The sequence below is a fragment of the Hyla sarda genome, unplaced genomic scaffold (genome assembly GCF_029499605.1).
Source record: "Hyla sarda isolate aHylSar1 unplaced genomic scaffold, aHylSar1.hap1 scaffold_647, whole genome shotgun sequence".
NCBI classification, from domain to species: Eukaryota; Metazoa; Chordata; class Amphibia; order Anura; family Hylidae; genus Hyla; species Hyla sarda.
Window position 1 is genome coordinate 114,446 of NW_026610662.1, and position 27,642 is coordinate 142,087.

General features: G+C 44.0%; 5 non-coding genes and 3 pseudogenes across 5 annotated transcripts; all 8 read left to right on the top strand.

The window, feature by feature from the left end:
- Positions 1–4,634: 4,634 nt before the first annotated feature.
- LOC130342267 (U2 spliceosomal RNA) lies at positions 4,635–4,810 on the top strand (annotated as a pseudogene).
- Positions 4,811–6,903: 2,093 nt separating this feature from the next.
- Positions 6,904–7,073, top strand: LOC130342261 (U2 spliceosomal RNA; annotated as a pseudogene).
- Positions 7,074–9,151: 2,078 nt separating this feature from the next.
- LOC130342308 (U2 spliceosomal RNA) lies at positions 9,152–9,342 on the top strand. Its single transcript, XR_008881975.1, has one exon. It is a non-coding gene; the product is annotated as a U2 spliceosomal RNA (small nuclear RNA).
- Positions 9,343–11,430: 2,088 nt separating this feature from the next.
- Positions 11,431–11,621, top strand: LOC130342309 (U2 spliceosomal RNA). Its single transcript, XR_008881976.1, has one exon. It is a non-coding gene; the product is annotated as a U2 spliceosomal RNA (small nuclear RNA).
- A 2,103-nt stretch (positions 11,622–13,724) lies between these two features.
- LOC130342310 (U2 spliceosomal RNA) lies at positions 13,725–13,915 on the top strand. Its single transcript, XR_008881977.1, has one exon. It is a non-coding gene; the product is annotated as a U2 spliceosomal RNA (small nuclear RNA).
- A 2,094-nt stretch (positions 13,916–16,009) lies between these two features.
- On the top strand, positions 16,010–16,200 carry LOC130342311 (U2 spliceosomal RNA). Its single transcript, XR_008881978.1, has one exon. It is a non-coding gene; the product is annotated as a U2 spliceosomal RNA (small nuclear RNA).
- Positions 16,201–18,291: 2,091 nt separating this feature from the next.
- Positions 18,292–18,461, top strand: LOC130342263 (U2 spliceosomal RNA; annotated as a pseudogene).
- A 6,962-nt stretch (positions 18,462–25,423) lies between these two features.
- Positions 25,424–25,610, top strand: LOC130342270 (U2 spliceosomal RNA). The gene has a single exon (XR_008881943.1). It is a non-coding gene; the product is annotated as a U2 spliceosomal RNA (small nuclear RNA).
- The last annotated feature ends 2,032 nt before the right edge of the window (positions 25,611–27,642 follow it).

The window sequence follows — 27,642 nt, forward strand, 5'->3', positions numbered from 1 at the left end:
GGCTGCTACGAGGAACCGAAAAGGTGATCGACAAGATGGGTGTTCGCATCCGTTACCTTACATCCGGTGAAACGCGGATTCGTTTTTCCTTTCGCTTTGATGTTGATGAAGACAAACAAGAACTCGTCCAACTTTCTTATTTTGTGAAAGAAACTCTCTACAAGCTTCTTGGGGTGAAGAAAGAGAACATCGTCTGTCTCAGAGATCCTCGGAAGGGCAGCTTCATCCTAACTCTGGACTCTGCTTATGCATGCCAGAATCTTTTTGAGAAGCTGAAAAGCAATCAAGACCTTGCTGAGCTTGATGGGATCACGGTCACAGTGTTGTATACTGGAGGCGATATTCCTCTAGTTGTGTGTATGCACAATCCCTTTGTGACTGTGTCCCATATTGAGCTCTTTTTGGGGAAATACTGCAGTTCTGTTAAGTATTCCCATAAGGTGATGAATTCAGAAGACCTATGGACGGGGAAACATAAGTTTTTTGTGAAAATGAAGGAGGATGCTACTGGCATTGGAGGGTTGTGTCATCCACCCTCCAACTTTTCTATCGGTCGGGATAAGGGCTATTTGTTTTATCCCGAGATGCCTACTTTTTGTAGGAAATGTAAGAAATTCGGACATACTATGGAAGTTTGCACGGACACTACAGTTCGCTGTGGTCGGTGCAATCAAGAAGGCCATGTTTCTAAGGACTGTGCTAAAATCGTCTGCAACATTTGTGGTGAAGAAGGCCATGCCTTTAAAGATTGCAGTCTCCGTTCCAGTGTAGCTAGATCGTGGGCTGACCGTGTAGCGGGGAGAGTGGGTGTAGTGCAAGCTGAAGTACCACCTGCGAAAGCACCCCAGCGGTCTGAGGCGCCTTCAGAAAAGCCGGCTGTAACTTCTCATGTCGTGGCGGAGCTTATGGACCTTTCTGCTGTGCCTGAGACAGAGGGGAGACCTTCTGTGGAGGGTTCTGGTGGTGGAGGGTCACTAGTGAGCAGTGAAGCCATGGAGGTTGGCGTGAAGGAGATCAAGCGGAAGAAGGAACTTGGAGATGAGCCACAACTTGGCATTAAACGGCCTGTCAAAAAAAGCTCAGACGAATGTGAGGACAGTCAACATGCATGGAGGCCTTCTATAAGATCAGCGTCCGATCCAAAAAATATCAAAGAGTTCGAAAGCCCGGAGTCACCTGTGGGTTTCATATCGGACTCAAACTCCAGTAGCGAATAGCTTCCTTAAAGTGCTCCTCTCTTAATGTGAGAGGTCTAAAGAGCCCTACGAGAAGGGCTGCTTTGTTTAGTTTTTTAGAGACCTTGGACTGTTCTCTGTTCTTTTTACAAGAATGTGGAATTGAACATAGTCCAAATTATGAGGACCTTTGTCGTAGCTGGACTTTGGGACCATCGGTCTGGTCGGGTGACAATCTGAACAGATCTTCAGGTGTTGGGATCTTGTTTAGAGGTTCAGATGTACAAGTTTTGTCCTTCTTAGAAATTATACCTGGTAGAGCGCTATTAGTTAATATTAAGTACAATGGCTCGGAGATTAAGCTTTTTAACATCTATGCTTCTCCTGAAAAAAATGAGAGAGCCGACTTGATTAATGATATTCAGGCTTTTATCCCAGGTTCAACACCTATTTTAATGGCTGGAGATTTTAATTGTTGTATGAGTGGTGATCATCGTGAGAGTGGAAGTGTGCATGTCAGAGTGGATAAAACAGAGAAACAGATTAAGAGTATGACTGAGGATTTTAACTTTACCGATGTCTGGAGGAGAAAATACCCAGACGACCCTGGTTACACATGGGAAAATAATGTCTGCAAATCCAGGATTGATTTTATTTTTTTATCGGAAAGTTTTAATCTAGTTGATGTTTCTCTTTTATCGAATATTTTCTCTGATCATAAGTTATTATATGCACATGTCACTTTACCTGGCCTAGAGAAAGGCAGAGGCGTTTGGAAGCTCAACACTACTTTATTAGAGGACATGAAAACAAAAAATGATTTTATTGCTGCTTATAACAAATGGAGATTGCGTCAATCCCAATATAAAAATATTTTGGATTGGTGGGAGGATGTTAAAAAGTGGACTAAACTGTTTTTTATCCGTGTGGGCATCCAAAAGGCTAAGGAGAAAAAGTTATGGTTTAAAATGTTAAACACTAAAATCCAAACATATTATAAACTAAAGCAAGCCGGGCTTGAGATGGATGATGTTATTGCTCAGACAAAGAATGAAATAAAAAATGCCATTAGTCAAAAAGGAAAAGAAATGATTTTTAACAGCAAGGTGCAATGTCTGGAGAATGATGAAAAGTGTTCGAGATTCTTTTTTAAGAAGGTGGTGGGAAAGAAAGAAATGATATCTGTAATAGAAGGGAAGATAACTAATGAAGAGATGTTGCGAGAAGCACAAGTATTTTATCAGGAGCTTTTTAATAAAAAAGATATTGATATTTCCTTTACTAATGATGTTTTAGATACCTTGGATTCAAAACTTGACAAAACTGACCAAGAGAGCCTTTGTGATGAAATCTTTTTACCTGAACTTTTAAGCACTTTTAAGAGTTTTTTAAATGGTAAAACACCTGGTTCGGATGGGTTGCCAGTTGAATTTTATCTGTGTTTTTGGTCCATTTTAAAAGATGATCTTTTAGGTATTTTTAACTGTGCTTTTAAATCTGAGATTTTACCTGCGTCCTGGAGAGATGGTGTTGTTACTCTGATTTTTAAAAAAGGAGACATCTCTAAATTAGAAAATTGGAGGCCTATTACCCTGCTAAATACAGACTATAAGGTTTTAGCAAAAATTTTAGCAAATAGGCTCAAGCAGGTAATTGCTAAGGTTATACACAGTGACCAAGTATGCGGAGTACCTGGAAGGAAAATAAGTGATCATCTAAACCTTGTAAAAGATGTTTTATGGTATCAGAAACAATGTGATCAGAAATTGGCAATTTTATCCTTGGATTTTCAAAAGGCTTATGACCGTGTTTCTCATGATTTTTTATGGTTGGTTTTAAAGAAAATGAATTTTCCTGATTTTATTGTTGGAAAAATTGCACTTTTATATAAAAACTGTTTTAGTCGTATTTTAATTAACGGTTTTTTATCCCAAGAGGTATGTTTACAGTCTGGGGTGAAACAGGGGTGCCCCCTATCACCCATTCTTTTCATATGTGCAATAGAACCTCTGTTGAATGTTTTGAGAAAAGATAAGCTCATTAGAGGAGTGCCAATCCCTGGAAGTGGAGGACAGAGCGTAAAGACGATAGCATACATGGATGATGTTAATATTCTATGTTCAGATGAACCATCCCTGAAACGTGCTATCAGACAGACAGAATTTTTTTGTGAGGGCTCTGGCTTCAAATTAAATAAAAATAAATGTGATTGCTTTGCAATAGGGAATTGGGGCAATACGGAGGTGAATGTGCAATATGATAAAATCAAAATCTTGGGTGTCATCTTTGACAATGAAAATAATGGAGAGGAAAGCTGGTCCATCGTCAAAGAGAAAGTGCAAAAGAAAATAAGTTTTTGGAAAATGAGGAAATTAACAATAGAAGGAAAAGTACTGATAATGAAAGCTTTGTTGCTACCTATCATGCTTTATTTAAGCTTGGTTTTCCCACCGAGTGAACGCACCTTAAAGTTTTTAAACAAGATTTGCTTTCATTTTTTATGGGGGTCTAAAATGGATAAACTCAGGAGAGATGTAATGATGAAGACAAAGAAATTGGGGGGTAAGGATGTGCCTGATTTAAAAAGGTTTTTATATGTTCACTTTTTTTCTATGTGTTTTAATGGCTTGCAAAGAAACTGTTATTGGTCTTATTTTTTAAAATATGCTGCAGGTCACATTTTTAGAAAAAGAAAGTGGATAACCTTACCTTTAACGTCCCCAATCTTATTTATTCCCCCAGCGCACTATGTGGTTTTAGAAAAGATTATTCGTATTTATGGCATTGCTAATTTTAGTCAAGAAATTTGTAGTAATGCACGAAAATTAGTTCCTGAAATCAGGAAGATAGAACAGATTTGCTTAATATCTAATTATTCCACTGAGAAATCTCTAAGAGTTTGGAGGATGGTGAATATGGGATTCTTATCTAATGACTTAAAAGATCTGGCCTGGCAGATAGCACATCAATGTTTGCCTACCAGAGAATTCCAACACAGAAGAGGATTGTGTCGTAGTGCAAAGTGCCCGAGAATGGGGTGTCCTAGTGAGGAAACAGTTTTACACCTTTTTTGGAACTGTTTTTACGCCCAAGAGATATGGCATTTGATAGGACCCTTACTAAAATTCATTTCTGATCTTAATTTTTTAAATCATGAAGTTATTTTATATGGATTTTATAATGTTTTATCTGTGGAGAAGTCTCGGGTTTTGTGGATTAGTATAAATTGTATTAAAATTGCACTATGGAAGACGAGGAATATTCTTCTTTTTAAAAGAGACACTATTACCTCTAAAAATTGTGTTCGCCTAGCTCTTAGTGAGATGTATGTTTTCTATTTATTGGATAAAAAAAGATTAGGTCACAAAGTGGCTAAAAGTCTTTGGAATCTACATCTGTGGAATATGCTTTTAGCAGACTAAGTGTAATCTGGACTGCGTAAGGTCTTTTAGTCTAAGAATATTATATCTAAAAGTAAAAAATCTGTTCTTATCAGTTTAATATCTGATACGTCCCCTATCTGGGGACCATATATTAAATGGATTTTTGAGAACGGGGGCCGATTTCGAAGCTTGCTTCCGTCGCCCTATGCATTGACCCGATATGGCAGTATCTTCGGGTACAGTGCACCACCCCCTTACAGGGTTAAAAAGAAAGATTCCTACTTTCATTGCTACCTGCTTGCTGGCTAGCCAGCTAGCCAGCCCTGTGGGCCTTGCTGCTGCAGCCAAAAAACAAAAGGTGGTGCTGCTGCTGCTGCTTCTGCTGCTTCTGCTTGTGTCTGGCCGCTGTTGGAGCGTCCAGGCACAGGACTTCTGCTGCTGCTGACTAAATGGCCTCCTTAATTGGATCATTTGAGTAGCCAGCACACCTGTGCAGGTAGGGCATGACATGATAGGCAGCTGCCTTGATAGCGGGTGGGTGCTGAATGTTCCTAATTGACAAAATAAGATTAATGCTTATGAAGAAATATAAAATCTCATCCCTTCCCCAATATCGCGCCACACCCCTACCCCTTAATTCCCTGGTTGAACTTGATGGACATATGTCTTTTTTCGACCGTACTAACTATGTAACTATGTAACATAACATGGGGGGGGGGGGGGGGGGTCTCCTGGCTGTTCACACAGGTGTGTCATTGCTGTACATTGACCATGCATTGCTTCTGTGGTATTGCAAAGGCAAAGACAAATGCTTCCAGCCATCCATTGCACTAATGGATTGGTCATCAGCTGGCTGTCTATGTCCCGCATCAATATAGACCAAAGTACAGAGGGTTAGGCTATGCTATTGTGCACCTACCTGATGCATCAGAAGGTGCGAGGCCCTTGCTAAATTCTGTGCACAGACTTTGAGATCTATACTTTAGACTGTATCTAAACCTGCTCCAACATGGACTGACATTCTGGCCTACTTTCAGCCGATGCGACTTGTCTGTCGCTGAACAGTCGCTTTTTATGTATTCAGCACCTATGTATAATGTTGTAAAAATGCTCTAGAAGCTAAAGTCGCAGAAATGTCACACATATTTGGCCTGCAACTTTCTGTGCGACAAATTCAGACAGGAAAAATCAGTATAAATCCTTAGAAAATTATCCCCCAGTGTCTCCATCTGCTGGCGGTATTGAATAAGCATTGCTGCACTGATGGGGTATGCATTAGACGAAAAAAAAGAAGAAAAAGAAGAATAATACGCCCAGAAAAGAGGCGAAAAGGAGAAAAACGTAAAAAAACGTGAAAAAAAAGTAAGAGGAAGAGAAGGGAAAAAAAGGTGGAAATGGGTTTAAAAGTGATTTCGGCGGAGAAATATATATATATATATATATATATATATATATATATATATATATATATACGCGCACACACACACATATATATAAACGTATTCTCCGTTGAGATATTGCAGCCGCTGCTGTGTCCAGGCCCAGGAGCCTTAGCACTGTGCTGTGATGTCACTCAATACCACTGACATCACTAGGTGTAAACAACATCTCTCCTTTGCTGTGTATGTGACTATGGAGCTGTTTGGTGATGTCGTCTATTATGGCCTTCATAGAAGCAACAGGAGATTGTTGCATCCATCTAGAACCCTCAGAACTACAGTGCTATGATGTCACTCACTTCCACAGGCCTTGCAGAGTGTAAACAACAACAACCCAGCTTTGTTGTGTATGTAACCATAGGGATTTGTGATGTCACCTAGAACCTTCACAGCAGCGACAGCTTTATGAGGAGCATCAGCACTGCTCTGCCTGAGCAGAACCATCACCGCCATAGGTTGTCAAATAACCCGGATTTAACCCACACAGGTAAGTCCAATGGGGTGCAGGCATGTCCTCTATGCTTACAGCTTCCCGTGGGTGTTGGTTTGATACCGTTTGGGGACAGCCAAGGAGGCATCTGCAGGCAACAAAGGTAGGTGTGTGCTTGTGTGTGTGTTTCCTATGCAGATCCTAAGCCCAGTGTCACATGCAAGTAGGAGGAGTAAGAAGGGTTCCTGGCAAATCCGGGTTATGGATTGCATTTAAAAAGGCCCCGTGGGAGTGCAATGGGCCCCTGTCTTGCTGCTTAGCAATAATGGTATGGGTTTAGGTTCTGCTGTGTGTACTGGTGGTTGACTGCCCCCCAGCCCAGAGTGTGCATGGAAAATTGTCTGGCAGCCTCCCTGACAGCAAGCAGTGATAGTGCCCATGAAGGGGACCTTGTTGGGCCCGCCCCTTTCACGGTTATCGCTTCTCGGCCTTTTGGCTAAGATCAAGTGTAGTATCTGATACGTCCCCTATCTGGGGACCATATATTAAATGGATTTTTGAGAACGGGGGCCGATTTCGAAGCTTGCTTCCGTCGCCCTATGCATTGACCCGATATGGCAGTATCTTCGGGTACAGTGCACCACCCCCTTACAGGGTTAAAAAGAAAGATTCCTACTTTCATTGCTACCTGCTTGCTGGCTAGCCAGCTAGCCAGCCCTGTGGGCCTTGCTGCTGCAGCCAAAAAACAAAAGGTGGTGCTGCTGCTGCTGCTTCTGCTGCTTCTGCTTGTGTCTGGCCGCTGTTGGAGCGTCCAGGCACAGGACTTCTGCTGCTGCTGACTAAATGGCCTCCTTAATTGGATCATTTGAGTAGCCAGCACACCTGTGCAGGTCGGGCATGACATGATAGGCAGCTGCCTTGATAGCGGGTGGGTGCTGAATGTTCCTAATTGACAAAATAAGATTAATGCTTATGAAGAAATATAAAATCTCATCCCTTCCCCAATATCGCGCCACACCCCTACCCCTTAATTCCCTGGTTGAACTTGATGGACATATGTCTTTTTTCGACCGTACTAACTATGTAACTATGTAACATAACATGGGGGGGGGGGGGTCTCCTGGCTGTTCACACAGGTGTGTCATTGCTGTACATTGACCATGCATTGCTTCTGTGGTATTGCAAAGGCAAAGACAAATGCTTCCAGCCATCCATTGCACTAATGGATTGGTCATCAGCTGGCTGTCTATGTCCCGCATCAATATAGACCAAAGTACAGAGGGTTAGGCTATGCTATTGTGCACCTACCTGATGCATCAGAAGGTGCGAGGCCCTTGCTAAATTCTGTGCACAGACTTTGAGATCTATACTTTAGACTGTATCTAAACCTGCTCCAACATGGACTGACATTCTGGCCTACTTTCAGCCGATGCGACTTGTCTGTCGCTGAACAGTCGCTTTTTATGTATTCAGCACCTATGTATAATGTTGTAAAAATGCTCTAGAAGCTAAAGTCGCAGAAATGTCACACATATTTGGCCTGCAACTTTCTGTGCGACAAATTCAGACAGGAAAAATCAGTATAAATCCTTAGAAAATTATCCCCCAGTGTCTCCATCTGCTGGCGGTATTGAATAAGCATTGCTGCACTGATGGGGTATGCATTAGACGAAAAAAAAGAAGAAAAAGAAGAATAATACGCCCAGAAAAGAGGCGAAAAGGAGAAAAACGTAAAAAAACGTGAAAAAAAAGTAAGAGGAAGAGAAGGGAAAAAAAGGTGGAAATGGGTTTAAAAGTGATTTCGGCGGAGAAATATATATATATATATATATATATATATATATATATATACGCGCACACACACACATATATATAAACGTATTCTCCGTTGAGATATTGCAGCCGCTGCTGTGTCCAGGCCCAGGAGCCTTAGCACTGTGCTGTGATGTCACTCAATACCACTGACATCACTAGGTGTAAACAACATCTCTCCTTTGCTGTGTATGTGACTATGGAGCTGTTTGGTGATGTCGTCTATTATGGCCTTCATAGAAGCAACAGGAGATTGTTGCATCCATCTAGAACCCTCAGAACTACAGTGCTATGATGTCACTCACTTCCACAGGCCTTGCAGAGTGTAAACAACAACAACCCAGCTTTGTTGTGTATGTAACCATAGGGATTTGTGATGTCACCTAGAACCTTCACAGCAGCGACAGCTTTATGAGGAGCATCAGCACTGCTCTGCCTGAGCAGAACCATCACCGCCATAGGTTGTCAAATAACCCGGATTTAACCCACACAGGTAAGTCCAATGGGGTGCAGGCATGTCCTCTATGCTTACAGCTTCCCGTGGGTGTTGGTTTGATACCGTTTGGGGACAGCCAAGGAGGCATCTGCAGGCAACAAAGGTAGGTGTGTGCTTGTGTGTGTGTTTCCTATGCAGATCCTAAGCCCAGTGTCACATGCAAGTAGGAGGAGTAAGAAGGGTTCCTGGCAAATCCGGGTTATGGATTGCATTTAAAAAGGCCCCGTGGGAGTGCAATGGGCCCCTGTCTTGCTGCTTAGCAATAATGGTATGGGTTTAGGTTCTGCTGTGTGTACTGGTGGTTGACTGCCCCCCAGCCCAGAGTGTGCATGGAAAATTGTCTGGCAGCCTCCCTGACAGCAAGCAGTGATAGTGCCCATGAAGGGGACCTTGTTGGGCCCGCCCCTTTCACGGTTATCGCTTCTCGGCCTTTTGGCTAAGATCAAGTGTAGTATCTGTTCTTATCAGTTTAATATCTGATACGTCCCCTATCTGGGGACCATATATTAAATGGATTTTTGAGAACGGGGGCCGATTTCGAAGCTTGCTTCCGTCGCCCTATGCATTGACCCGATATGGCAGTATCTTCGGGTACAGTGCACCACCCCCTTACAGGGTTAAAAAGAAAGATTCCTACTTTCATTGCTACCTGCTTGCTGGCTAGCCAGCTAGCCAGCCCTGTGGGCCTTGCTGCTGCAGCCAAAAAACAAAAGGTGGTGCTGCTGCTGCTGCTTCTGCTGCTTCTGCTTGTGTCTGGCCGCTGTTGGAGCGTCCAGGCACAGGACTTCTGCTGCTGCTGACTAAATGGCCTCCTTAATTGGATCATTTGAGTAGCCAGCACACCTGTGCAGGTAGGGCATGACATGATAGGCAGCTGCCTTGATAGCGGGTGGGTGCTGAATGTTCCTAATTGACAAAATAAGATTAATGCTTATGAAGAAATATAAAATCTCATCCCTTCCCCAATATCGCGCCACACCCCTACCCCTTAATTCCCTGGTTGAACTTGATGGACATATGTCTTTTTTCGACCGTACTAACTATGTAACTATGTAACATAACATGGGGGGGGGGGGGGGGGGGTCTCCTGGCTGTTCACACAGGTGTGTCATTGCTGTACATTGACCATGCATTGCTTCTGTGGTATTGCAAAGGCAAAGACAAATGCTTCCAGCCATCCATTGCACTAATGGATTGGTCATCAGCTGGCTGTCTATGTCCCGCATCAATATAGACCAAAGTACAGAGGGTTAGGCTATGCTATTGTGCACCTACCTGATGCATCAGAAGGTGCGAGGCCCTTGCTAAATTCTGTGCACAGACTTTGAGATCTATACTTTAGACTGTATCTAAACCTGCTCCAACATGGACTGACATTCTGGCCTACTTTCAGCCGATGCGACTTGTCTGTCGCTGAACAGTCGCTTTTTATGTATTCAGCACCTATGTATAATGTTGTAAAAATGCTCTAGAAGCTAAAGTCGCAGAAATGTCACACATATTTGGCCTGCAACTTTCTGTGCGACAAATTCAGACAGGAAAAATCAGTATAAATCCTTAGAAAATTATCCCCCAGTGTCTCCATCTGCTGGCGGTATTGAATAAGCATTGCTGCACTGATGGGGTATGCATTAGACGAAAAAAAAGAAGAAAAAGAAGAATAATACGCCCAGAAAAGAGGCGAAAAGGAGAAAAACGTAAAAAAACGTGAAAAAAAAGTAAGAGGAAGAGAAGGGAAAAAAAGGTGGAAATGGGTTTAAAAGTGATTTCGGCGGAGAAATATATATATATATATATATATATATATATATATATATATATACGCGCACACACACACATATATATAAACGTATTCTCCGTTGAGATATTGCAGCCGCTGCTGTGTCCAGGCCCAGGAGCCTTAGCACTGTGCTGTGATGTCACTCAATACCACTGACATCACTAGGTGTAAACAACATCTCTCCTTTGCTGTGTATGTGACTATGGAGCTGTTTGGTGATGTCGTCTATTATGGCCTTCATAGAAGCAACAGGAGATTGTTGCATCCATCTAGAACCCTCAGAACTACAGTGCTATGATGTCACTCACTTCCACAGGCCTTGCAGAGTGTAAACAACAACAACCCAGCTTTGTTGTGTATGTAACCATAGGGATTTGTGATGTCACCTAGAACCTTCACAGCAGCGACAGCTTTATGAGGAGCATCAGCACTGCTCTGCCTGAGCAGAACCATCACCGCCATAGGTTGTCAAATAACCCGGATTTAACCCACACAGGTAAGTCCAATGGGGTGCAGGCATGTCCTCTATGCTTACAGCTTCCCGTGGGTGTTGGTTTGATACCGTTTGGGGACAGCCAAGGAGGCATCTGCAGGCAACAAAGGTAGGTGTGTGCTTGTGTGTGTGTTTCCTATGCAGATCCTAAGCCCAGTGTCACATGCAAGTAGGAGGAGTAAGAAGGGTTCCTGGCAAATCCGGGTTATGGATTGCATTTAAAAAGGCCCCGTGGGAGTGCAATGGGCCCCTGTCTTGCTGCTTAGCAATAATGGTATGGGTTTAGGTTCTGCTGTGTGTACTGGTGGTTGACTGCCCCCCAGCCCAGAGTGTGCATGGAAAATTGTCTGGCAGCCTCCCTGACAGCAAGCAGTGATAGTGCCCATGAAGGGGACCTTGTTGGGCCCGCCCCTTTCACGGTTATCGCTTCTCGGCCTTTTGGCTAAGATCAAGTGTAGTATCTGTTCTTATCAGTTTAATATCTGATACGTCCCCTATCTGGGGACCATATATTAAATGGATTTTTGAGAACGGGGGCCGATTTCGAAGCTTGCTTCCGTCGCCCTATGCATTGACCCGATATGGCAGTATCTTCGGGTACAGTGCACCACCCCCTTACAGGGTTAAAAAGAAAGATTCCTACTTTCATTGCTACCTGCTTGCTGGCTAGCCAGCTAGCCAGCCCTGTGGGCCTTGCTGCTGCAGCCAAAAAACAAAAGGTGGTGCTGCTGCTGCTGCTTCTGCTGCTTCTGCTTGTGTCTGGCCGCTGTTGGAGCGTCCAGGCACAGGACTTCTGCTGCTGCTGACTAAATGGCCTCCTTAATTGGATCATTTGAGTAGCCAGCACACCTGTGCAGGTAGGGCATGACATGATAGGCAGCTGCCTTGATAGCGGGTGGGTGCTGAATGTTCCTAATTGACAAAATAAGATTAATGCTTATGAAGAAATATAAAATCTCATCCCTTCCCCAATATCGCGCCACACCCCTACCCCTTAATTCCCTGGTTGAACTTGATGGACATATGTCTTTTTTCGACCGTACTAACTATGTAACTATGTAACATAACATGGGGGGGGGGGGGGGGGTCTCCTGGCTGTTCACACAGGTGTGTCATTGCTGTACATTGACCATGCATTGCTTCTGTGGTATTGCAAAGGCAAAGACAAATGCTTCCAGCCATCCATTGCACTAATGGATTGGTCATCAGCTGGCTGTCTATGTCCCGCATCAATATAGACCAAAGTACAGAGGGTTAGGCTATGCTATTGTGCACCTACCTGATGCATCAGAAGGTGCGAGGCCCTTGCTAAATTCTGTGCACAGACTTTGAGATCTATACTTTAGACTGTATCTAAACCTGCTCCAACATGGACTGACATTCTGGCCTACTTTCAGCCGATGCGACTTGTCTGTCGCTGAACAGTCGCTTTTTATGTATTCAGCACCTATGTATAATGTTGTAAAAATGCTCTAGAAGCTAAAGTCGCAGAAATGTCACACATATTTGGCCTGCAACTTTCTGTGCGACAAATTCAGACAGGAAAAATCAGTATAAATCCTTAGAAAATTATCCCCCAGTGTCTCCATCTGCTGGCGGTATTGAATAAGCATTGCTGCACTGATGGGGTATGCATTAGACGAAAAAAAAGAAGAAAAAGAAGAATAATACGCCCAGAAAAGAGGCGAAAAGGAGAAAAACGTAAAAAAACGTGAAAAAAAAGTAAGAGGAAGAGAAGGGAAAAAAAGGTGGAAATGGGTTTAAAAGTGATTTCGGCGGAGAAATATATATATATATATATATATACTATATATATATATATATATATATATATATATATATACGCGCACACACACACATATATATAAACGTATTCTCCGTTGAGATATTGCAGCCGCTGCTGTGTCCAGGCCCAGGAGCCTTAGCACTGTGCTGTGATGTCACTCAATACCACTGACATCACTAGGTGTAAACAACATCTCTCCTTTGCTGTGTATGTGACTATGGAGCTGTTTGGTGATGTCGTCTATTATGGCCTTCATAGAAGCAACAGGAGATTGTTGCATCCATCTAGAACCCTCAGAACTACAGTGCTATGATGTCACTCACTTCCACAGGCCTTGCAGAGTGTAAACAACAACAACCCAGCTTTGTTGTGTATGTAACCATAGGGATTTGTGATGTCACCTAGAACCTTCACAGCAGCGACAGCTTTATGAGGAGCATCAGCACTGCTCTGCCTGAGCAGAACCATCACCGCCATAGGTTGTCAAATAACCCGGATTTAACCCACACAGGTAAGTCCAATGGGGTGCAGGCATGTCCTCTATGCTTACAGCTTCCCGTGGGTGTTGGTTTGATACCGTTTGGGGACAGCCAAGGAGGCATCTGCAGGCAACAAAGGTAGGTGTGTGCTTGTGTGTGTGTTTCCTATGCAGATCCTAAGCCCAGTGTCACATGCAAGTAGGAGGAGTAAGAAGGGTTCCTGGCAAATCCGGGTTATGGATTGCATTTAAAAAGGCCCCGTGGGAGTGCAATGGGCCCCTGTCTTGCTGCTTAGCAATAATGGTATGGGTTTAGGTTCTGCTGTGTGTACTGGTGGTTGACTGCCCCCCAGCCCAGAGTGTGCATGGAAAATTGTCTGGCAGCCTCCCTGACAGCAAGCAGTGATAGTGCCCATGAAGGGGACCTTGTTGGGCCCGCCCCTTTCACGGTTATCGCTTCTCGGCCTTTTGGCTAAGATCAAGTGTAGTATCTGTTCTTATCAGTTTAATATCTGATACGTCCCCTATCTGGGGACCATATATTAAATGGATTTTTGAGAACGGGGGCCGATTTCGAAGCTTGCTTCCGTCGCCCTATGCATTGACCCGATATGGCAGTATCTTCGGGTACAGTGCACCACCCCCTTACAGGGTTAAAAAGAAAGATTCCTACTTTCATTGCTACCTGCTTGCTGGCTAGCCAGCTAGCCAGCCCTGTGGGCCTTGCTGCTGCAGCCAAAAAACAAAAGGTGGTGCTGCTGCTGCTGCTTCTGCTGCTTCTGCTTGTGTCTGGCCGCTGTTGGAGCGTCCAGGCACAGGACTTCTGCTGCTGCTGACTAAATGGCCTCCTTAATTGGATCATTTGAGTAGCCAGCACACCTGTGCAGGTAGGGCATGACATGATAGGCAGCTGCCTTGATAGCGGGTGGGTGCTGAATGTTCCTAATTGACAAAATAAGATTAATGCTTATGAAGAAATATAAAATCTCATCCCTTCCCCAATATCGCGCCACACCCCTACCCCTTAATTCCCTGGTTGAACTTGATGGACATATGTCTTTTTTCGACCGTACTAACTATGTAACTATGTAACATAACATGGGGGGGGGGGGGGGGGGGTCTCCTGGCTGTTCACACAGGTGTGTCATTGCTGTACATTGACCATGCATTGCTTCTGTGGTATTGCAAAGGCAAAGACAAATGCTTCCAGCCATCCATTGCACTAATGGATTGGTCATCAGCTGGCTGTCTATGTCCCGCATCAATATAGACCAAAGTACAGAGGGTTAGGCTATGCTATTGTGCACCTACCTGATGCATCAGAAGGTGCGAGGCCCTTGCTAAATTCTGTGCACAGACTTTGAGATCTATACTTTAGACTGTATCTAAACCTGCTCCAACATGGACTGACATTCTGGCCTACTTTCAGCCGATGCGACTTGTCTGTCGCTGAACAGTCGCTTTTTATGTATTCAGCACCTATGTATAATGTTGTAAAAATGCTCTAGAAGCTAAAGTCGCAGAAATGTCACACATATTTGGCCTGCAACTTTCTGTGCGACAAATTCAGACAGGAAAAATCAGTATAAATCCTTAGAAAATTATCCCCCAGTGTCTCCATCTGCTGGCGGTATTGAATAAGCATTGCTGCACTGATGGGGTATGCATTAGACGAAAAAAAAGAAGAAAAAGAAGAATAATACGCCCAGAAAAGAGGCGAAAAGGAGAAAAACGTAAAAAAACGTGAAAAAAAAGTAAGAGGAAGAGAAGGGAAAAAAAGGTGGAAATGGGTTTAAAAGTGATTTCGGCGGAGAAATATATATATATATATATATATATATATATATATATATATATATATATACGCGCACACACACACATATATATAAACGTATTCTCCGTTGAGATATTGCAGCCGCTGCTGTGTCCAGGCCCAGGAGCCTTAGCACTGTGCTGTGATGTCACTCAATACCACTGACATCACTAGGTGTAAACAACATCTCTCCTTTGCTGTGTATGTGACTATGGAGCTGTTTGGTGATGTCGTCTATTATGGCCTTCATAGAAGCAACAGGAGATTGTTGCATCCATCTAGAACCCTCAGAACTACAGTGCTATGATGTCACTCACTTCCACAGGCCTTGCAGAGTGTAAACAACAACAACCCAGCTTTGTTGTGTATGTAACCATAGGGATTTGTGATGTCACCTAGAACCTTCACAGCAGCGACAGCTTTATGAGGAGCATCAGCACTGCTCTGCCTGAGCAGAACCATCACCGCCATAGGTTGTCAAATAACCCGGATTTAACCCACACAGGTAAGTCCAATGGGGTGCAGGCATGTCCTCTATGCTTACAGCTTCCCGTGGGTGTTGGTTTGATACCGTTTGGGGACAGCCAAGGAGGCATCTGCAGGCAACAAAGGTAGGTGTGTGCTTGTGTGTGTGTTTCCTATGCAGATCCTAAGCCCAGTGTCACATGCAAGTAGGAGGAGTAAGAAGGGTTCCTGGCAAATCCGGGTTATGGATTGCATTTAAAAAGGCCCCGTGGGAGTGCAATGGGCCCCTGTCTTGCTGCTTAGCAATAATGGTATGGGTTTAGGTTCTGCTGTGTGTACTGGTGGTTGACTGCCCCCCAGCCCAGAGTGTGCATGGAAAATTGTCTGGCAGCCTCCCTGACAGCAAGCAGTGATAGTGCCCATGAAGGGGACCTTGTTGGGCCCGCCCCTTTCACGGTTATCGCTTCTCGGCCTTTTGGCTAAGATCAAGTGTAGTATCTGTTCTTATCAGTTTAATATCTGATACGTCCCCTATCTGGGGACCATATATTAAATGGATTTTTGAGAACGGGGGCCGATTTCGAAGCTTGCTTCCGTCGCCCTATGCATTGACCCGATATGGCAGTATCTTCGGGTACAGTGCACCACCCCCTTACAGGGTTAAAAAGAAAGATTCCTACTTTCATTGCTACCTGCTTGCTGGCTAGCCAGCTAGCCAGCCCTGTGGGCCTTGTGCTGCAGCCAAAAAACAAAAGGTGGTGCTGCTGCTGCTGCTTCTGCTGCTTCTGCTTGTGTCTGGCCGCTGTTGGAGCGTCCAGGCACAGGACTTCTGCTGCTGCTGACTAAATGGCCTCCTTAATTGGATCATTTGAGTAGCCAGCACACCTGTGCAGGTAGGGCATGACATGATAGGCAGCTGCCTTGATAGCGGGTGGGTGCTGAATGTTCCTAATTGACAAAATAAGATTAATGCTTATGAAGAAATATAAAATCTCATCCCTTCCCCAATATCGCGCCACACCCCTACCCCTTAATTCCCTGGTTGAACTTGATGGACATATGTCTTTTTTCGACCGTACTAACTATGTAACTATGTAACATAACATGGGGGGGGGGGGGGGGGGGGTCTCCTGGCTGTTCACACAGGTGTGTCATTGCTGTACATTGACCATGCATTGCTTCTGTGGTATTGCAAAGGCAAAGACAAATGCTTCCAGCCATCCATTGCACTAATGGATTGGTCATCAGCTGGCTGTCTATGTCCCGCATCAATATAGACCAAAGTACAGAGGGTTAGGCTATGCTATTGTGCACCTACCTGATGCATCAGAAGGTGCGAGGCCCTTGCTAAATTCTGTGCACAGACTTTGAGATCTATACTTTAGACTGTATCTAAACCTGCTCCAACATGGACTGACATTCTGGCCTACTTTCAGCCGATGCGACTTGTCTGTCGCTGAACAGTCGCTTTTTATGTATTCAGCACCTATGTATAATGTTGTAAAAATGCTCTAGAAGCTAAAGTCGCAGAAATGTCACACATATTTGGCCTGCAACTTTCTGTGCGACAAATTCAGACAGGAAAAATCAGTATAAATCCTTAGAAAATTATCCCCCAGTGTCTCCATCTGCTGGCGGTATTGAATAAGCATTGCTGCACTGATGGGGTATGCATTAGACGAAAAAAAAGAAGAAAAAGAAGAATAATACGCCCAGAAAAGAGGCGAAAAGGAGAAAAACGTAAAAAAACGTGAAAAAAAAGTAAGAGGAAGAGAAGGGAAAAAAAGGTGGAAATGGGTTTAAAAGTGATTTCGGCGGAGAAATATATATATATATATATATATATATATATATATATATATATATATATATACGCGCACACACACACATATATATAAACGTATTCTCCGTTGAGATATTGCAGCCGCTGCTGTGTCCAGGCCCAGGAGCCTTAGCACTGTGCTGTGATGTCACTCAATACCACTGACATCACTAGGTGTAAACAACATCTCTCCTTTGCTGTGTATGTGACTATGGAGCTGTTTGGTGATGTCGTCTATTATGGCCTTCATAGAAGCAACAGGAGATTGTTGCATCCATCTAGAACCCTCAGAACTACAGTGCTATGATGTCACTCACTTCCACAGGCCTTGCAGAGTGTAAACAACAACAACCCAGCTTTGTTGTGTATGTAACCATAGGGATTTGTGATGTCACCTAGAACCTTCACAGCAGCGACAGCTTTATGAGGAGCATCAGCACTGCTCTGCCTGAGCAGAACCATCACCGCCATAGGTTGTCAAATAACCCGGATTTAACCCACACAGGTAAGTCCAATGGGGTGCAGGCCTCTATGCTTACAGCTTCCCGTGGGTGTTGGTTTGATACCGTTTGGGGACAGCCAAGGAGGCATCTGCAGGCAACAAAGGTAGGTGTGTGCTTGTGTGTGTGTTTCCTATGCAGATCCTAAGCCCAGTGTCACATGCAAGTAGGAGGAGTAAGAAGGGTTCCTGGCAAATCCGGGTTATGGATTGCATTTAAAAAGGCCCCGTGGGAGTGCAATGGGCCCCTGTCTTGCTGCTTAGCAATAATGGTATGGGTTTAGGTTCTGCTGTGTGTACTGGTGGTTGACTGCCCCCCAGCCCAGAGTGTGCATGGAAAATTGTCTGGCAGCCTCCCTGACAGCAAGCAGTGATAGTGCCCATGAAGGGGACCTTGTTGGGCCCGCCCCTTTCACGGTTATCGCTTCTCGGCCTTTTGGCTAAGATCAAGTGTAGTATCTGATACGTCCCCTATCTGGGGACCATATATTAAATGGATTTTTGAGAACGGGGGCCGATTTCGAAGCTTGCTTCCGTCGCCCTATGCATTGACCCGATATGGCAGTATCTTCGGGTACAGTGCACCACCCCCTTACAGGGTTAAAAAGAAAGATTCCTACTTTCATTGCTACCTGCTTGCTGGCTAGCCAGCTAGCCAGCCCTGTGGGCCTTGCTGCTGCAGCCAAAAAACAAAAGGTGGTGCTGCTGCTGCTGCTTCTGCTGCTTCTGCTTGTGTCTGGCCGCTGTTGGAGCGTCCAGGCACAGGACTTCTGCTGCTGCTGACTAAATGGCCTCCTTAATTGGATCATTTGAGTAGCCAGCACACCTGTGCAGGTAGGGCATGACATGATAGGCAGCTGCCTTGATAGCGGGTGGGTGCTGAATGTTCCTAATTGACAAAATAAGATTAATGCTTATGAAGAAATATAAAATCTCATCCCTTCCCCAATATCGCGCCACACCCCTACCCCTTAATTCCCTGGTTGAACTTGATGGACATATGTCTTTTTTCGACCGTACTAACTATGTAACTATGTAACATAACATGGGGGGGGGGGGGGGGGGGTCTCCTGGCTGTTCACACAGGTGTGTCATTGCTGTACATTGACCATGCATTGCTTCTGTGGTATTGCAAAGGCAAAGACAAATGCTTCCAGCCATCCATTGCACTAATGGATTGGTCATCAGCTGGCTGTCTATGTCCCGCATCAATATAGACCAAAGTACAGAGGGTTAGGCTATGCTATTGTGCACCTACCTGATGCATCAGAAGGTGCGAGGCCCTTGCTAAATTCTGTGCACAGACTTTGAGATCTATACTTTAGACTGTATCTAAACCTGCTCCAACATGGACTGACATTCTGGCCTACTTTCAGCCGATGCGACTTGTCTGTCGCTGAACAGTCGCTTTTTATGTATTCAGCACCTATGTATAATGTTGTAAAAATGCTCTAGAAGCTAAAGTCGCAGAAATGTCACACATATTTGGCCTGCAACTTTCTGTGCGACAAATTCAGACAGGAAAAATCAGTATAAATCCTTAGAAAATTATCCCCCAGTGTCTCCATCTGCTGGCGGTATTGAATAAGCATTGCTGCACTGATGGGGTATGCATTAGACGAAAAAAAAGAAGAAAAAGAAGAATAATACGCCCAGAAAAGAGGCGAAAAGGAGAAAAACGTAAAAAAACGTGAAAAAAAAGTAAGAGGAAGAGAAGGGAAAAAAAGGTGGAAATGGGTTTAAAAGTGATTTCGGCGGAGAAATATATATATATATATATATATATATATATATATATATATATATACGCACACACACACATATATATAAACGTATTCTCCGTTGAGATATTGCAGCCGCTGCTGTGTCCAGGCCCAGGAGCCTTAGCACTGTGCTGTGATGTCACTCAATACCACTGACATCACTAGGTGTAAACAACATCTCTCCTTTGCTGTGTATGTGACTATGGAGCTGTTTGGTGATGTCGTCTATTATGGCCTTCATAGAAGCAACAGGAGATTGTTGCATCCATCTAGAACCCTCAGAACTACAGTGCTATGATGTCACTCACTTCCACAGGCCTTGCAGAGTGTAAACAACAACAACCCAGCTTTGTTGTGTATGTAACCATAGGGATTTGTGATGTCACCTAGAACCTTCACAGCAGCGACAGCTTTATGAGGAGCATCAGCACTGCTCTGCCTGAGCAGAACCATCACCGCCATAGGTTGTCAAATAACCCGGATTTAACCCACACAGGTAAGTCCAATGGGGTGCAGGCATGTCCTCTATGCTTACAGCTTCCCGTGGGTGTTGGTTTGATACCGTTTGGGGACAGCCAAGGAGGCATCTGCAGGCAACAAAGGTAGGTGTGTGCTTGTGTGTGTGTTTCCTATGCAGATCCTAAGCCCAGTGTCACATGCAAGTAGGAGGAGTAAGAAGGGTTCCTGGCAAATCCGGGTTATGGATTGCATTTAAAAAGGCCCCGTGGGAGTGCAATGGGCCCCTGTCTTGCTGCTTAGCAATAATGGTATGGGTTTAGGTTCTGCTGTGTGTACTGGTGGTTGACTGCCCCCCAGCCCAGAGTGTGCATGGAAAATTGTCTGGCAGCCTCCCTGACAGCAAGCAGTGATAGTGCCCATGAAGGGGACCTTGTTGGGCCCGCCCCTTTCACGGTTATCGCTTCTCGGCCTTTTGGCTAAGATCGGGGTTTATTGCCTCGGTCGGCGCTGAGGGTGCGAGTGAACTGCGCCGCGACTAGCTGCGTAGGTGATCAAGACTGTGGTACTCGTTACCGACAGATTTGGAAAGATGGCTGGATCCAACATGTCTGCAGTGGAGAAGACCGTACGCATCAAGGTGCTAACCACGGATCGTCTAAGAAACAGTATTGAATACATCGGCCATACCATTGTGGAGCGACTGGCAGGATTTTCCTTGAGCGACCTCTTTTGTGTCCAGGAGAACAAGCGCCAAGGTATTTATGACGTGTCCTTCTTATATGATGCTGACTGCCAGAACTTTTATGAGTGCTTAAAACGGAACAGTGGAAGTGAGGTTTTGCGGGATGTGTCCTTTTATCCCCTTTTTGAAATGGGGACAAAGACTTTGTTTATCCACATGTACAATCCGTTTGTTGATGTCTCTATGATTAAGAACTTCTTGAGCATCTATTGTGAGTCTATTGCTGGTGGTACTAAGCAGACAAGCAGCATTGGTGTATTTAATGGCACGTATAAGTTCTTTGTGAAGTTGCGGCTTGATGGAGATTGCATTGGAGGCGTTAAGCACCCTCCGGCGAACTTTACCATTGCTGGTTTCAGAGGTTATCTCTATTACTACGGACAGCCATCTTTCTGTAGAAATTGTCTATTGTTTGGACATGTGAAGGAGGCCTGCCCTGGCAGTAAGAAATGCAGGAACTGTAAGCAACCGGGGCATGAGGCGGGTGCATGTCCACACCCGAGGACCTGTGACCTATGTGGGGAAGCTGGCCATGTGTACAAGAACTGTCCAGTGTTGAAGAGGAGGGAGGAGGAGAGGAGAATGGAAGAGGAAATGGTGGAGAGGAGGAGGGCAGCTGCAGCTGCGGCTGCAGTGGTACCTGCAAGAGAGAGCGTTATTATTGGAGAGGTACAGAGTCCTGTGGTGGTAGAGGAGCAAGTGAAGGTGGTGGAGGAGCAAGTGGTGGTGGAGGAGGAGCAAATGGCGGTGCAAGTGGAAGAAGGGGAGATTGAGGATGCTCCCAGTCCCCCGGCTGAGGAGTCGCCGCAAATTGAAGAGTGGTCTTCTTCTGAGGGTGAAGACCGTGAGGAGAGACATAGAGAGAGAGAGGATGACTTTGATCTTTTTCGTCCCCCCAAGAAGACGGCCAGGAAGCTTTCTGGTGGACAGATGGAGTCGACGCTGGTGGCTACGGACAATCGGTATCAACCGCTATCTGAGAGCGACATGGATGCGTGCTCTGCGGGAGAAGCTTCTCCCACACCGCTGAGGAAAGCTACCTAAATAACTTTCTTCTTTTCTGTCAAATTCTTCCTTAGGGTTGTTAAGATGGTGGTATGTCTTTTTTAGTCGGTTCTATAAACGTTAGAGTCTTTAGAAGTAAAGTCAGAAGGACAGTAATTTTGGAGGACTTGGCAGGGAAAAAAGCGGACATTATTTGTTTGCAGGAATGTGGGCTAAATGATATTCCGGGGAAGGGAGAATGGGCTTATGGTCCTGCTGTTTGGTCGGTGTCTGGGCATAATAGGAATGATGGGGTAGGGGTGCTTTTTAAGAGCTTTAGGTTTGAAGTTTGTAGTTATGTGGTAATAGAGGAGGGGAGGTGTATCATGGTGGAGGTTAAGGTGCAGGGGGTTAAATTTAGGTTGATAAATGTGTATGCGCCGGTAAGGAGGGAGGAGCGGGTGGGGTTGTTGGAGGTAATTAAGAGTTTTCTGCCGGGTAAAATACCTTTGGTGTGGGTGGGGGATTTCAATTGTGAAATTGAGGGGAATGTGGATGTATCTGGGAATATTCTTAAAAGTATGGTGTGTGACTTTAAGTTAAAGGATGTGGCTGAAGCGTGTGGAGTGTGTCCTTTGTTAGATACATATTATTCTGATAGTGGAAGTCATAGTTCCAGACTTGATATGTGTTTTGTGTCTAAGGGTGTGTTATGTAAGAATTATATGCAAGAAAAAGTAGGATATTCAGATCATGAGTATGTGTGTTGTGAGTTAGTATTGGATGCAGATTGTGTGAGTGGGAGGGGTGTATGGAAATTAAATGTTAAATTGTTGGAAGTGGAAGGAGTGTATGATAGATATGTTAATAAGTATAGGGGTTGGTGTAAGAAAAAGAATGATTTTCCTGATATATTGTGTTGGTGGGAATGGGTTAAGGGTCAAACAAAAGTTTTCTTTAAAAGAGAGGGATATAAGCGGAATGCTGGGAGGAAGAAGAAGTATGAATGGTTGAATAAAAGATTGGTGTTTCTCAATAAGTTAAAGAAGTATGGCTGGAGTGTGGGTGAGCAGATTGAGGTTGTGAAGAGTGATCTAAAAAATTGGTTGAATGAGAAAGGTAAAGAGTTGATGTATCAAGCAAAACTTGATAAGTTAGAGAAAGATGAGAAATGTTCGAGATATTTCTTTAAAAAAGTTATTGGGAAGAGAGAGGATATGGTAAGAGTGTATGATGATGATGGCTGTCTGGTTAAAGGTAAAGCTGTGTTGGGAGTGGTTAAAAATTTTTATGAAGAGTTGTATGCGGTAAAAGATTGTGAAGAGGACTTGCAGGATGAAGTGTTGAGAGTGCTTGATAAGAGGGTGGATGGTAGTGAATATGGGACTCTGATGAGAGAGATTGGAGAGGAGGAAGTGAAGAGGACTGTGGATAGTATGTCAAGAAATAAAACGCCTGGAGAGGATGGGTTGCCTGTTGAATTTTATGCTTGGATTTGGGATGTTGTGAAGGATGATTTGGTGGAAGTGTATAGGTATATGTGGAGGAAGGAGAGAATGGTGGAAAGTATGAAGAGTGGAGTGGTTGTGTTGATTTATAAGAAAGGTGATGTGAATGATGTGAGGAATTGGAGGCCGATAACTTTGTTGAATGTAGATTATAAGGTGTTTGCTAAAATAATTACAAATAGGATGAGAGATGTGGTTGAGCAGGTGATTGGAGAAGAACAAGTGTGTGGAGTGCCTGGGAGAAGAATAAATGAAAATTTGTGTTTGTTGAGAGATTTGTTATGGGATAGTATGAGTAGGAAACAGGAGGTTAGAGTGATGTCGATAGATTTTGAAAAGGCGTTTGATCGTCTGTCACATAGGTTTTTGTTTAGAGTATTAGTGAGAATGGGATTCCCGGGTGATTTTGTAAATGTTGTAAGGATGCTGTATGATGGAGTATATAGTAAGGTTTTGATAAATGGTTGGATGTCTGAGAAGGTGAAAGTATGTTCTGGTGTAAGGCAGGGTTGTCCGTTGTCCCCTATGGCTTTTATATGTGCTATGGAGCCATTATTAGAGATGTTGCGGCGGGATAAGTGTGTTAGAGGGTTAAAAATTCCAGGGAGTGGTGGGAGAGAAGTCAAAGTTTTGGCCTACATGGATGATGTGTGTATTTTGGGAGAGTCTGTGGCTGTTATGAGAAGGGCAAAGTTACTAGTTGGATTGTTTTGTGGAGCGTCTGGGTTTAAGGTGAATTGGGACAAAAGTGAGTATAAATGTTTTGGTAGTATGCAAGGAAGTGAGGATGTGGGTATGAAGAATATTGAAGGTGGTATTCAGGTTTTAGGTGTTAAAATGGATGAAAGATTGGATGGGAGAGAAAGTTGGGATGATGTAGAGAAGAGAGTGTCCAAAAAATTGAGTCTTTGGAGGTTGAGAGATTTGTCTATGGTTGGGAAAGTGCTGGTTGTGAAAAGTGTAATATTGCCTATTTTATTGTATGTGGCAATAGTGTTTCCGCCAAGTTATATGGTTTTAAGGAAGTTAAAAAGAATTTTGTTTGTGTTTTTTTGGGGTACAAAAGTGGAAAGAGTGAGGAGAGAAGTTGTGATGAAGGATGGTAGTAAGGGTGGAATGGGATTTCCAAATCTAGATGTGTATTTGGGGGTGAATGTGGTGTTTGCGGTTAGAAGGATGATGAGAGGAGAAAAGAATTTTGCATGTATGTTGAGATATTTAGGTGGGCGTGTGTTATGCAAATTAGGTTGGCTGGAGAGAGATTTGAGAGTGCCTTATGCGTTTGTGTGCCCGAGTTGGTATTTGTATGTGGAAAAGTTTTTGGAGAGTTATAGGTTGATTGGTGTGAGAAAGGAGTTGTTTGAAAGTAAGAAGAATGTGTTTGGGTATGTCGCCGCAAGTGAGGTGGAGTGTCCGATTAATATGGTAAGAGGCCAGGATGTGTCTAAGGTGTGGAAGAGTTTAATGACAGATGGAATATCAAATAGACAGAGAGAGATAGGATGGCAGTGTTTGCATGGAGCCCTACCAGTAAGAGAGTTCCAAAGGAATAGAGGTATTGGAAGGAGTGAAATATGTCCGAGGGAAGATTGTAGTGGGGTTGAAAGTGTGATGCATGTGATTTGGAATTGTGACATGGCTCAGAATGTATGGAGAGGGATAGGTCCGTTGTGTAAGGAGTTGACTGGGATAAATAGGTTCTCATATGAGGTTGTGATGTTTGGTCTTAGTATGATTGGAAGAAAGAATGAAAGGGTGTTGTTTGTGTTGTTGGCGATTGTGAAGGAAGTCTTGTGGGATGTTAGAAATTTATATGTGTTTAAGAGAAAAGATGTGACTGTGGAAGGAAGTTTAAGAATGATTCTGGAAAGGTTGTACACCGTTTATTTACGTGATAAAAAGAAATTAGGTGAAATAGATGCAGAGGGGATATGGAAATTTTTGAAGTGGAGACATGTTGTAAGGGTGTAATGGTGATGGTATTTGAATTTGTTTTGAATTTGCTTTGAACAAATAAAGAATGACCTAATGATGAGTTAGACTTCACCATGAGTCAAAAATGACGCATTATCTAAGTGGTGTTTAGTCTAAACCTGAAGGTTTATAAAAAAAAAAAAAAAAAAAAAAAAATCTGTTCTTATCAGTTTAATATCTGATACGTCCCCTATCTGGGGACCATATATTAAATGGATTTTTGAGAACGGGGGCCGATTTCGAAGCTTGCTTCCGTCGCCCTATGCATTGACCCGATATGGCAGTATCTTCGGGTACAGTGCACCACCCCCTTACAGGGTTAAAAAGAAAGATTCCTACTTTCATTGCTACCTGCTTGCTGGCTAGCCAGCTAGCCAGCCCTGTGGGCCTTGCTGCTGCAGCCAAAAAACAAAAGGTGGTGCTGCTGCTGCTGCTTCTGCTGCTTCTGCTTGTGTCTGGCCGCTGTTGGAGCGTCCAGGCACAGGACTTCTGCTGCTGCTGACTAAATGGCCTCCTTAATTGGATCATTTGAGTAGCCAGCACACCTGTGCAGGTAGGGCATGACATGATAGGCAGCTGCCTTGATAGCGGGTGGGTGCTGAATGTTCCTAATTGACAAAATAAGATTAATGCTTATGAAGAAATATAAAATCTCATCCCTTCCCCAATATCGCGCCACACCCCTACCCCTTAATTCCCTGGTTGAACTTGATGGACATATGTCTTTTTTCGACCGTACTAACTATGTAACTATGTAACATAACATGGGGGGGGGGGGGGGGGTCTCCTGGCTGTTCACACAGGTGTGTCATTGCTGTACATTGACCATGCATTGCTTCTGTGGTATTGCAAAGGCAAAGACAAATGCTTCCAGCCATCCATTGCACTAATGGATTGGTCATCAGCTGGCTGTCTATGTCCCGCATCAATATAGACCAAAGTACAGAGGGTTAGGCTATGCTATTGTGCACCTACCTGATGCATCAGAAGGTGCGAGGCCCTTGCTAAATTCTGTGCACAGACTTTGAGATCTATACTTTAGACTGTATCTAAACCTGCTCCAACATGGACTGACATTCTGGCCTACTTTCAGCCGATGCGACTTGTCTGTCGCTGAACAGTCGCTTTTTATGTATTCAGCACCTATGTATAATGTTGTAAAAATGCTCTAGAAGCTAAAGTCGCAGAAATGTCACACATATTTGGCCTGCAACTTTCTGTGCGACAAATTCAGACAGGAAAAATCAGTATAAATCCTTAGAAAATTATCCCCCAGTGTCTCCATCTGCTGGCGGTATTGAATAAGCATTGCTGCACTGATGGGGTATGCATTAGACGAAAAAAAAGAAGAAAAAGAAGAATAATACGCCCAGAAAAGAGGCGAAAAGGAGAAAAACGTAAAAAAACGTGAAAAAAAAGTAAGAGGAAGAGAAGGGAAAAAAAGGTGGAAATGGGTTTAAAAGTGATTTCGGCGGAGAAATATATATATATATATATATATATATATATATATATATATACGCGCACACACACACATATATATAAACGTATTCTCCGTTGAGATATTGCAGCCGCTGCTGTGTCCAGGCCCAGGAGCCTTAGCACTGTGCTGTGATGTCACTCAATACCACTGACATCACTAGGTGTAAACAACATCTCTCCTTTGCTGTGTATGTGACTATGGAGCTGTTTGGTGATGTCGTCTATTATGGCCTTCATAGAAGCAACAGGAGATTGTTGCATCCATCTAGAACCCTCAGAACTACAGTGCTATGATGTCACTCACTTCCACAGGCCTTGCAGAGTGTAAACAACAACAACCCAGCTTTGTTGTGTATGTAACCATAGGGATTTGTGATGTCACCTAGAACCTTCACAGCAGCGACAGCTTTATGAGGAGCATCAGCACTGCTCTGCCTGAGCAGAACCATCACCGCCATAGGTTGTCAAATAACCCGGATTTAACCCACACAGGTAAGTCCAATGGGGTGCAGGCATGTCCTCTATGCTTACAGCTTCCCGTGGGTGTTGGTTTGATACCGTTTGGGGACAGCCAAGGAGGCATCTGCAGGCAACAAAGGTAGGTGTGTGCTTGTGTGTGTGTTTCCTATGCAGATCCTAAGCCCAGTGTCACATGCAAGTAGGAGGAGTAAGAAGGGTTCCTGGCAAATCCGGGTTATGGATTGCATTTAAAAAGGCCCCGTGGGAGTGCAATGGGCCCCTGTCTTGCTGCTTAGCAATAATGGTATGGGTTTAGGTTCTGCTGTGTGTACTGGTGGTTGACTGCCCCCCAGCCCAGAGTGTGCATGGAAAATTGTCTGGCAGCCTCCCTGACAGCAAG